The following is a 12440-nucleotide window of genomic DNA, read 5'->3' as shown; positions in this document are numbered from 1 at the left end:
GATGGGACGCAGTTCTAATTCAAGTAAGCTGTGCCCCCATGAAGGTATGAGCCAGCGGAAGACAGGAAGAACTGAGAGATAAGACTTTAAAAGCTTTGAGCTTGAGGTAGGAAAGGAGAGAGGCTGAAATGAAATCTAAGGCCACTCAAATCTCTGTCTGTCATCAATTCTTATCTTCTCCCCTAAGGCTGATGAATTTGTCATTGAAAAGGGTCAGCCAGACAGTAGTGGAGCGAGAGTTCTGGGTACCCTTTACTGTAATTTCTATTGCCATGGTCACTGCCGATGTCCCTTCGATGACCTGCCTCCGGAGAGCCTGAACATTCAGAATGCAGGGCAATGACCTGCCGTCTCTAGCTACAGAAGAAGGAGGGGACCCCAGTTGTTTGTGTCTGCTATTCTTGTATCCTGTGCCTGGTAATTTCATATTCCCCGCAAGCCTGCCAAAGAATGACAAATATTTCTCTCATTGTCTCTCCCTCCCTATCCACACACACATATGCCTCTTCCCTCTTGTCTCTGACTCTGCCTCTGTCTGTCTGTCTCTCTCTCACACACACATACATACACACACTCATATAACAAGTTATCTACCAGGTTGCCATCGTAGATTCAGTGAATGAAGAAGACAGAGTCTGTGTTCTCGCAAAATGTATAATCCAGTGGTTAGAGTTGCATTAAAGAAATGTGTACATGCCACAGAGAAGAACAAAACCTGACCCCATGTTGGGTCTGTTTCTTCTACTTTAACCTTAGCTTCCTGTTGCTATTGGTCCTCTCAGCACTGAAAGGATGCTGTCTATAGCTCTAAGCACATATAATGGCCTGCCTCAGGGAACCCTGCTGCTCTGCCTGATGTTAAACTAAAGTGCCTTTGTTCAGCCCCCAGGGAGACACCCTGACCCTGCCCATCTGTGAGTGGCTACAGGAAAGAAGGAATTAACACATCCCCATTTAACACATCCTGTCCCCAGTGCTGGCCAAGCCAGGACATGTTTTGTAAGACTCAACGACCGTTTTACTTTACCACCTCACCTCCTGCCCTTCTCTGTTCTATAAAAAACCCAGACCCTGGTAAGATGGTACTCTAGGACACTAGTCCACCATCTTTTCAGACGCCTGGCTTTTCAAATAAAGTCACTGTTCCTTGTCTCAGCACCTCATCTCTTGATTATTGGTCTGTTGTGCTGCAAGCAGCTGCTACTGCTGCTGCTAAGTCTCTGCAGTCGTGTCCGACTCTGTGCAACCCCATAGACAGCAGCCCACCAGGCTCCCCGGTCCCTGGGATTCTCCAGGCAAGAACACTGGAGTGGGTTGCCATTTCCTTCTCCAATGCATGAAAGTGAAAAGTGAAAGTGAAGTCGCTCAGTAGTGCCCGACTCTTCGAGACCCCATGGACTGTAGCCCACCAGGCTCCTCCATCCATGGGATTTTCCAGGCAAGAGTACTAGAGTGGGGTGCCATTGACGAGTTTGCAATTGTATTGTGTCATCATGGAGCATCACAGGGAGGTCTAAGAGAATTTAACAGGATGTGGGCACTTGGGGAGGCTTCATGGAGGCAGTGACATTTGTGTGGACATTTACAATGAGAAGGAGTTATTAATAGAAGACAAGGATTAGGAAGAGGGAGGTAGCAGCATATGTGAAGGTCCTGAGGTATCAATGAGCTCCACGTGGCAGGGAAGCAGCTGAAGGAGGGCTAGGGTAGAAGTGGGCATGGCAGGAAATAAAGCCAGAGCGGGAGCAGAGGTCAGACACGAATGACCTTGGAGGCCCCACAAGGATTTTGCCCTCATTCTAAGAACAGTGGGTGGCCTGAGCATGGTTCTAGGAAGAGGGACACTTGGTCAGATTTGCATCTTTTTAAGAAAATTTATTTATTTATTTATTATTTTATTATTTTGGCCATACTACACTGAATTTGAGATCTTAGTTCCCTGAGAAGGGATCGAGCCTGAACCCCTGCAGTGGAAGCAGGAAGTCCTTACCATTGATTGGACCACCAGCGAAGTCTCCATATTTGCATCTTAAAGCCACCTGGGGAGAACTACAGGAGAGCAAGGTAGACGCAGGTGTCCATTCAGAGGGACCAAGGTGGCAGTGAGGATGGAAGAAGAGAAGAGGGACATTCAGACATGCTTGAGTAGAGCTAATGGGACTCGGTGGGAAATAGTTTTGGGTGTTTCGAGAGAGGGGCCTGCCAGGGACAGTGCTCAGGGTTTTAGCTTGAGCCATCAGGTGAGGTTCGGGCCGAGAAGTCCTTCACTGAGGTCACGAGTGGATCTGGGGACAATTGATCATTGGTTCAGACTTGACATGTTAGGGTGCCTGTGGGGTACTCAAGTGGGGATTTCTGTGAGGTCCACGGAACGGGCGCTCAGAAGAGAGGCAAAATTGTGGGGATATGTGGGTAACTGAAGTCCTGCAGCAGACTGACTGCCTGGGGGACAGCAGAGACTTCAAGAAGAGGGCTCCAGGGTTTACTTCCTGAGGGAGGAGGATGAACTGGCTAAGAAGAGGGGCATAGAGTGGCAGAGGGCAATCTTGGGGAAGGTGCCAACCACACCAAGGGAAGTTCTTTCAAGAAGGAGGATGTGTTGGACACCATTGAGAGCCTGGAAAAGCAAGTCAGTGTAGATGCATAAGCAAGCCTGGGGCTCAGCATGTCAGAGTTGTGAACAGTCTTGAATTTCCGCTAGAACAAGTGTGGTGGGGGTAATGGAGGGAACAAAGGCTGGAGCTGGCAGAGGAGTGAGCAGGAGGGTGTGGATGGAGGAACTAAGGTCTTGACAGCTCTCCAGAAGTGATGAAGGTGGGGGAACACAAGGACTTCAGGAAAAGGGCTTCTTGTTTATTTCACTTGCTGGATTTTTGTTTTGTGTGTGTGTGTGTGTGTGTTTCATCTGAGCAGTTAGGAGACTGGATCCAACAAAGAGGGAGAGGCTGGTGAGGATAATGGGGGATTCTAGAACCCTGAGAAGGCTGGGAGTGGGGTGCAGGGGGACGGGCTGATTGCTACTGGGAGGTGGGGGTTGAGGGGGCTCCCCTATGGGATCAGGGTGGGAGGAAAAAGCCCGAGAGCAGATGAAGGCAAGTCTGTGGATGCCAAGGAGGTTCCTGTCTGGTGGCTTCTGTCTTCTCTGTGAAAACTGAGGCCAGCTGATACTCAAAGAGTGGGGGAGACAGAGGAGGGGGCAGAGGTTTTAAAGAATAAAGAAAGTATGAAACTAGTGAGTTTCAGCTTTTTCATAAGCAAGGTTTAGGGATAACGAAAGGGCTCCTGTTATCACAAATGGCAAGATTTCATTTTTTATGACTGGGTAATATTCCATCCAGGCTTCCCAGGTCGCTCAGCAGTAAAAAATTTGCCTGCCAATGCAGGAGATGAGAGTTCAATCCCTGAGTCAGGAAGATCTCTTGGAGGAGGAAATGAAAACCCACTCCAATATTCTTGCCTGGAGAATCCCATGGTCAGAGGAACCTGGCGGGCTACAGTCTATGCAGTTGCAAAGGATTCAGACATGCCTTAGCAACTAAACAACAATATTCCATTGTGTATATATACCACATCTTCTTTATCCATTCATTTATCAATGGGTACTTAAGTGGCTTCCATATTTTGGCTTTTGTAAATAGTGCTGCAATCAATGTTGAGGTGCGTATATATTTTTCAATCATTGTTTTCATTTTCTCTAGATAAATGCCCAGAAGTAAAATTGCTGGATCATATAGTACTGTTTTTAGTTTATTGAAAACTATACTGTTTTCCATAGTGGCTGCACAGTTTACATTCCTAGGCACAGTGCATCAGTGTTCCCTTTTCTCCACATCCTCACCAGCACTTGTTATTTTTTGTCTTTTATATGATAGCCAGGCTGGCAGAGGTGACGTGGTACCTCACTGTGGTTTCGATTTGCATTTCCCTGATAATGAGTGATGTTGAGCATCTTTTCATGTGCCTGCTGGCCACCTGTATGTCTTCTTTGGAAAAATGTCCCTTCAGATCCTCTGCCCATTTTAAAAATAGTTTTTGTTTTTTTTTTATATTGAGTTGTATGAGTTCTTTATATATTTTTATTATTGTTTTGTTTTAATTTTTTAAAGTTTTTTTTTGACGTGGACCATTTTTAAAGTCTATATTGAATTTGTTACCATATTGCTTCTGTTTTATATTTTGGCCATGAGGCATGTGGGATCTTAGCTCCCCAACCAGGGATTGAACCCACACCCCTGCATTGGCAGGGGAAGTCTTCTAATGTCCAAAGTCTTCCAATGTCCAAAGTCTTCCAGTCTTAACCAGTGGACCCCCAGGGAAGTCCCTGTCTATTTTGGGTATCAGTTCATCAGATTTTGGTTGCAAGTATCTGCTCCCGTTCAGCAGGTTACCTTTTCATTTTGTTGACGGTTTCCTTTGCTGTTCTCAAAAACTCAATTAGCAATCAAGTTTAGAATAAAAACAGGGAAATTTGTTCAGGCCTGCCTGAGGTTGACAAGCCGGAGACAGACTCTCAAGAGGCTCTTAGAACTATTGTGCCTGTTAAAAGTCAAAAGCACAAAATGTTCATTTTCTAGATAAAGGATCATTCATCAAGATGACATACTGATATTTACATAAAGTTCACCAAAGACTCATAGTCCAGGGAAGCATGGGTATTTCAAGCGAGCAGCAAGTCACCATGACCCCCTACAGAGCTGGGAAAGAATGTCTTTCTTTTCAGAAGTTCATTGCTGGCATCAGAAGGAAGGAAGAAAATTGATCTTCAAGCTTGAGCAGGCACTCCCATCTCTGAGGAGGTCTGGTTAATGTGTAACATAGATGCACACTACATATTAGGGAGGGAGGGCAGAGGCCCACAGGCACACACAGAGAATTTTATGTTTAATTTTTCTTTGTCCTGCCTTAAAGTATAAATTCAAAAGCTTTTCAGTTGGATGCTGTTCCATTTGTTTATTTTTGCTTTTGTCACCCTTGCCAAGGAGACATAATCAAAAAAATATATATATATTGCTAAGACTGATGTCAAAGAACTAACTGCCTGTGTTTTCTTCTAAGAGTTTTATGAACCTTGAAGGTATTATGCTCCGTGAAATAAGTTAGACAAAGACAAACGCTGTATGATTTCACATATAGGTGGAGTTTAAGAAACAAAACGAATGAACAAAACAGACTGAGACTCGGAGATACAAACTGATGATTACCAGAGGGGAGGACAGTGAGGGTGGGCAAAATAGGTGAAGGGGACGGAGAGGTTCAAATTTCCAGCTGTAAAATAAAGAAAGAAGTCACGCGATGTGATGTATAGCATGGGGAATACAGTTAACTGTTGTTTGTCAGTCGCTCAGTCCTGTCTGACTCTTTATAAAAATAAACAAGTAAAGTAGGCAGAGTCTTAACTGCTGGACCGCCAGGGAAGTTCCGGCAACTGCATCCTTGAGAGAACGTTGTACAGACAGCCCCAGGGTCTGTGACAGTTGTTGCCATGGCAGCAAAGATTGGATCTTTGGGGTCTGGACTTAGCAAGAATGTTAGGCTCCTTCTCGATCTTGCTGTGTTATTACCCTTGCTCTACATCACTTCTCACACATCCTGGGGCTCGTGGGAGCCAGCAGAGTCTCCCCCGGTTGTTGTCAGCACCAGGCCATATGGTGGGAAGAACAGTGAATTCCCCGTGTGGCTGAGCTAGTTCAGTGTGCTTTTCTGTTAAGTGGAGGAACATAGCCACCTCCTTCCAAATGCCATGGAAACAGGCCACATAGCGTGTACCCTGCCCTGGAGAGTGGGCAGGGGTCCTCTCACAAAGACACTACCTGTCATACAGACAAATAGAAACTAAAATCCTCCCTGTTTTATTGATCAGCTCTTCTGTATTAGACACCACTGGGGCAATAGACAGAAGTAAGACTGTCCCTGGAATTAAGGAACCAATTGGGGAGGCAGACACATCATCAAGTGATGTTCAACAACAGGGCGTTAAGTTCTGGATGACCGAGAAGACGGAGCATAAGATTACATCACCAACCCTCTACTGGGTCTTCCAGGCACCTCTCCATCACTCGCTTCCATTCTCGTGTGTTCTCTGTGCTTTCTCTCTATACCTTTCCCTCTATTTATTGCAATCTGACTTCCCACCCGTAACTCTCCAAAAGGCTTATCTCACCTATGGTGTCCATGACCTTAAATAACTAAATCCAACAGCCCTAATATTTTTTTTTCCTTCCCTTCTTCCTTTCTTTTCTTCTGTCAACATTTAGCTCAGTTTCCATGTTCTCTGTTTCACCCAGCTTGGACTGCTATAAAAAAATGCTGTAGATTGGGGCACTTGAACAACATGCGTTTCTTTCTCGTGGTTCTGGGGACTGGAAACTCCAAGATGAAGGTGCTGGCAGGTTCTCTTTCTGGCGAGGGTCTTCTTCCTGGGCAGGCAGACGCCACCTTCTTCCTGTGTCCTTCCTTGGTGGAGAGTGAGCTCTGGGGTCTCTTCCTCTTCTTATAAGGCTGCTAATCCCATCCTGGGAGTTCTACTCTCATGGCCTCATCTAAACCTAATTCCTGGACTCCTCAGGTGGTCCAGAGGTTAAGTATCTGCCTGCCGAATACAGGGGTCACAGTTTCGATCCCTGGTCCTGGAAGATCCCACATGCCTTGGGGCAACCAAGCCTGTGTATGACAACTACAAGCCTGTGCTCTACAGCCCATGCTCCACACGGGAAACCAGCACGATAGGAAGCCCTTGCTCTGCAACTAGAGAGTAGCTCCCCATCACCGCAACTAGAGACGGCCGGAGCGCAGCAGTGAAGGCCCAGCACAGCCAAAAATAAAAATTAATAAATAAAGCACTTAAGAATAAAAAACAAACCTAATCACCTCCCAAAGGCCTCACCTCAAACTATTATCAAGTTGATATTCTACACGGAAGTCTGAGAATTGGGTTTATGAGGCCATGAAAGTAGAGTCCCCAGGATGGGATTAGCACGCTTATACCTAGAGGAATAGACCTCAGAGCTCACTTTCCTCTCCCAAGAAAAGACACAGGAAGAAGATGGTGTCTGCCAGCCCTTAGTCAAACTGAAGGTTAGGGCTTCAGCATGTGAATTTGAGGGGACACAAATGTCCAGGTCATAGCACCTTCCTTCTTCCATTGACTCCATGTTGTCCATCTCCTGTGGCTTTCCTCCTCTGCGGTAACTGTCTTAGGCTGCTCAGTTGGCGTGTCCTTCTTAGGGACGGAAGCTCCCTGGGCAGGGGCTCAGTCCTGGGCCCTGTCCTTGCCTCATCCATGCACCATCCCTTAGACATCCTGCTCACTCTCAAGACTCCAATGACCATCTCCGTGCTGACAGCTCCCAACAACCAAGCTACCCTCTCTTCCGACCTTCAGACCCACTCCTCCAAACACCACTGGCTGCACATAAGGCCACTCTATCGCCTCGTGTCTAAGACTCAACTGATACTTTCCCTCCCTACCCCAGCTCCTCTCTTCTTCCCAAGTGTTTTGTCTTTGTTGGTGGCACCACACCCACCCAACTTCTCAAATCCAAGATGTGGAAGTCATTCGTGAGCTCAACTCTACTCCTCACTCTCAACAATCAAGCCTGGGTATTTGCTCATTTCCCTCCATCCCTGTTGTCCGCCCGTCATCCTCTCTCTCCCAGATAATTGCAGCAACCTCCTAACTTTTATTTTCAGGTTGGCCCTTCCCATTCTTCATCATGTGGTTGAAATAATCTTTCATAAATCAAATCATTTCACTCTCTTGCTTAAGTCCTTTAAATGGCTCCAATTGCCATTGGAGTAAAGCAAAATCTATTATTATAGAGGTATTTTAGGACCTTACTGAAATCCACATTGAGTTCTGTCTTGGTCCCAGAGGAAATTTCAATTTATTTACAGCATAGAAGTAAGGAGAGGATTTCAAGACTGGAAGACTTGAGACTAGAGAAGAGCTTCTTTTTTTTCCCTGCCACCTCTTCACCCTCCACTAGAAGCAAGATCAAACACCATTCAGATGTTATTCACCCTGATTTCAGTCTGATGGTGAAGGGATTTTTGTTTATAATCTGGGAATTTCTGGACACATACATTTTTTGAAAGAGGATGGTCCCTCCTGGAAGGCCTTGCCTACAGCTGGAAAACTGCCCCCAAGCTAGGGGATATTTTAGCTCCTTCATCACTTCCCCTGAGGCTGAAATCGTTGATTATCTAAGATGAGATAATCGGAGGTCAGCCTCCCTGACTTCATACCAGGGGGTTCGGTGGGAAGGGTTTTGTCCTAGGATTGACAGTGAACAGAAAGCATGATTTCTACACAAAGAAAATTTTAAACATTGCATGTTCTGTTTGCTGTAGTATGTGAAATACACCTTTTCTGAGGAGGTTTACACTTATCTTGCCATTGCTTGTTCAAGTTCAATAACACAATGTGATGCAAATCCTATGGCCAGTGTGGAACTTGTATCCAGAACATATTAAAAAACTCCTGCAACTCAACGATAAAAGGACAATCAAGTCAATTAAAAATGGGCAAAGAATCTGAATAGACTTTTCAGCAAAGATATGTGCAAGATAGAATATTTATCTGTCTCTCTATCTGTCAGTCTTCATCACCATTTCTCTGTTCAAGATGGTCAAGAAGCACATGGGAGAACTTTGAAAACATTATGCTGTGTTTTAGAAGCCAGTGGCAGATGGCCTCGTGTTGTATGATTCCATTTATCTGAAATGTCCAGAACAGGCAAATCTGTAGTTTCCAGGAGCTGGGGGATGGCTTAGAAGAAAATCAGGAGTGACCGCTAGTGGGTATGGTGTTTCTTGGGGGGATAATGAAAATATACTGAAAGTAAACAGTAGCGATGGTGGCGCAACTTTGAACATACTGAAACCCCCTGAATTGTATACTTTTAAAGGATGAGGGACTTCCCTGTGGTCCAGTGGCTAAGACCCCATAGTCTCAATGTAGGGAGCCAAGGTTCCATCCCTGATCAGGGAATTAGATCCACATACCAAAACTGAGAGATCACATGCTGCAATTAAGACCTGGTACAGCCAAATAAAGGAATATTTTATAAATTTTAAAAAAGGAGGAATTTTGTGGTATGTAAATTACATCTCCTAGGGGCAGTGTTAAAAAATCTGCCTGCAACGAAGGAGACCTGGGTTCCATCCCTGGGTTCGGAAGATCCCCTGGAAAAGGGAATGGCAACCCACCCCAGTATTCTTGCCTGGAGAATCCCATGAACAGAGGAGCCCAGTGGGCCATAGTCCATGGGATCACAGAGTCAGACAAGACTAAACGACCAACACACACACACACATGCACACAAAGTTATATATATAAAAAGAGTGACTGGGACAGTGTTGAACCAAGTCATAGAAGAGTGAGTATGATGTGGGGGGAGTCTGTGGGGAGACCTGGAACATTCTGACTATGTGGGTGGCTGGGGTACGATTGTGTCCTGGCAGGATGTTCTTGGCCAGGATGTGTGGAGTGGGTTTGGACTGGGAGGAGGTGGGGACCATATTTATCAGGATGAAAGATATGACCTCTATGCTTAGTGAACTGGAGAACTTCCTGGTCCTGACCTTAGCACCCTCTGCCATGTGCCCAGCTGAAGAGGCGTCCCAGGCACTGAGAAATGACTCACCCCTCTCCATGCTCATGGTCCTCGTGAAGATGGATTATTCCCCAGCTGCTTGTACTGTCAACAGCATCTGGGTGGTGGCCTGGGTCACAGCTCTTCTTCCCTGAAAGGATCCCAGCAGTGTGCGGGTCCATGGGCCCTGGGTCCTGGCCACGAGCTGATTGGTCTGCAGTCACTACCGACCCCAGCCGGGGCATTTGAGTGTCTGTCTGGGACGCAGACACAAAGAGATATAGGCGGGGTCTGTCTGTGGCAGTGGCCTTGAGATGAATCTCAGATTTCTGGGTCTCAGGTTTCTGACACTGCCCTGGCCCTGCCCTTCCTGAAGCCTGGCGGTAGAGGGGCGGTGGGTAGAGGTGGGGTGAGGGGTCAGCTATCCCACAGATGCCTGGGGCCACCCTATCTCTTCCAGGATATCCTCTTCTGAATGTCCCCCATGGGCTGGAGAGGTGTCATCCTCCAGACAAGTCTTCAGGGCAGTTGAACCCCATATGGCCTTGAAATAGAGTAGGACCCTGCGGTCCTTGTTCCTCCTATGTCTTACGTCTGCCTTTTGCCCGTGGAAAAACTTTAGCCAAAGAATAAGCTTAATCAGAGAAGTGAGAACATGCAGACACAAAGGAAAGCAGTCGAAGCAGGCCAGTGCCCACTGTGTTCTGGAATTGGGCATCTTTGTGATTTTGTCTTCGAATCCCCTAAGCCTAGCATCTGGGGCCCATCAAGATACATCCTGAAGGACTTGGCACTTCTTTTTTTTTTTTCAAGATTTATTTATTTACTTATTTTGGATTGTGCTGGGTCTTCATTGCTGCACAGGCTACCTTCAGTTGTGGGGAGCGGGGGCTCCTCTCTAGTTGTGGTGCTCGGGCTGCTCTCTGCAGTGGCTTCTCTTCTTGCAAAGCACGGGCTCTAGAGTGCTTGGGCATCAGTAGTTGTGGCTCATGGGCTTAGTTGCTCTGAGACACATGGGATCTTCCCGGACAAGGGATCAAACCTATGTCTCTTGCATTGCAAGGCAAATGCTTAACCACTGGACCACCAGGGAGGTCCAGGACCTAGTATTTCTTGATTGTGATTATGAAGGCACCACATCTGGCTCCCCGTCAGCCTATGGTCCAGAAGACCTGCACGCCCCTCTTGTGGTTCAGGAAGTGCATCCCCTTCTCCGCTGCAGATCAGTATCTGTAGAGAGCTGCTGAGACCCACAGTGGACCCACCATAGACGCAGCGAGAGAACCAGGTACAGTGAGGCCATCTATGTGGGTGAGAGGGATAAACCATCAGCCTGAAGGTTTAGTTTGATGTAATAGCACCAGATCTATGGAGTGCCACAAGTCAAAATTCTTGGGAAAAAAAAAACACAAAAAACCATCAGGAGTCTGAAGTGAACTTAGTCACGTTGTCAGGGCTCGGAAAGGCCCCAGAGGCTACTCTGTTATTCATCCAGGTCCTGGGAAGGTGCTGCCCAGAGTGACTTGGAGGGAGTGACAAGTGTGGCCGGGGGTGATTCTTGGTCTTCTAATTGATCCAGGAAGTTGTTTTGAGACAAACCTAGGACCTGGGATCCTTCACTGCAATGTTTGCACCTAGACACACCTCTCTTCCAGCAATAAAATAGAAAGAAATTGTAGGGGACTAAAAATAACCATGTGCATGAGCAGTTGGGGCAGACTCTGCACCTCGGAGAAGGCAATGGCAACCCACTGCAGTACTCTTGCCTGGAGAATCCCATGGATGGAGGAGCCTGGTAGGCTGCAGTCCATGGGGTCGCTAAGAGTCGGGAACGACTGAGCGACTTCACTTTCACTTTTCACTTTCATGCATTGGAGAAGGAAATGGCAACCCACTCCAGTGTTCTTGCCTGGAGAATCCCAGGGACGGGGGAGCCTGGTGGGCTGCCATCTGTGGGGTCACACAGAGTCGAACACGACTGAAGCAACTTAGCAGCAGTAGCAGCAGCAAAGATACAAAGAGACCAAAAAACCCAACTGTCACTTCTGAAGAGCCAGGAGCAAAAGCAGGGTACTGCACATGCCCGCTGTACACATAGCACCACCTAAGAGGTGGGCAGACCACCTAAGTCACTCCTCCAGCCTCATCCTTGGATACACCCCTACCCTCACCCTATATAAGAAACAAGCTCGCCACCCCTCCTCTTGGGGAGCAAGCAAGCAAAGGACCCTGTTGTTTGTTGTCCCTACTTCCAGCCGCAGCAGGGACCCCAATTAAGCCTCGCCCGAGTTTCTTGTCTGCCTCCAGTCAATTTCTATTGATTAAGGAGGCCAAGAACCCTGAGAAGTAATAGTTCATCTGGAGGACTTTTAGCATGGGAAGTGTGACCCCATCAACTGAATCATGTGTGATGTCAATTCCAGGACCTAACGGAGTGGGCGTGGGGGTGGAGCATGAGTGGGGGCTACACACGGGATCAGGATCACCACGTTTCTCAAATATGACTTGGCATATTCTTGCCAAACGAGATACGTACACAGATGCATTGTGTTTTTGTGTACATGTTTTAAAATGTTGTTTTCATTAAATGTAAACATTTAAGGTAGACTATAATTTCCCTGAATCCATTCTGATACTTTTTCACTTTTTTCCAGATACTGGCAGCCTTTAAAAAATAAAAAATCAATTGGTTCGAACCCTTCTCAACAATGAGTGGTCCTCCCAAATTATATTAATCAGTCATCAAGTATTCAAATATTCATATAACACCCACTGGGTGCAAATATGAGCGAGAAATATAAGTTATGCAAATTAGACATTTCAGTCATTTAAAAATAATTTCCTACC

The 12440-nt window shown here is 46.5% G+C and overlaps 1 long non-coding RNA gene across 1 annotated transcript in view; it reads right to left on the bottom strand.

The window, feature by feature from the left end:
* Nucleotides 1-10390: 10390 nt before the first annotated feature.
* Nucleotides 10391-12440, bottom strand: part of LOC147349539 (uncharacterized) — a 47320-nt gene continuing 45270 nt past the window's right edge. Inside the window, exon 4 of the long non-coding RNA XR_015149928.1 lies at nt 10391-10896. This is a non-coding gene — a long non-coding RNA (uncharacterized LOC147349539). The remainder of the gene's footprint in view (nt 10897-12440) is intronic.

This window comes from Bos grunniens, chromosome 21 (assembly GCF_055505025.1).
Source record: "Bos grunniens cultivar Pamir isolate PY7600 chromosome 21, Bosgru_T2T1.0, whole genome shotgun sequence".
In the NCBI taxonomy this organism is placed as follows: Eukaryota; Metazoa; Chordata; class Mammalia; order Artiodactyla; family Bovidae; genus Bos; species Bos grunniens.
Note: the sequence above shows the minus strand (reverse complement) of the source record. Positions and strands in the feature narration are given on the sequence as shown.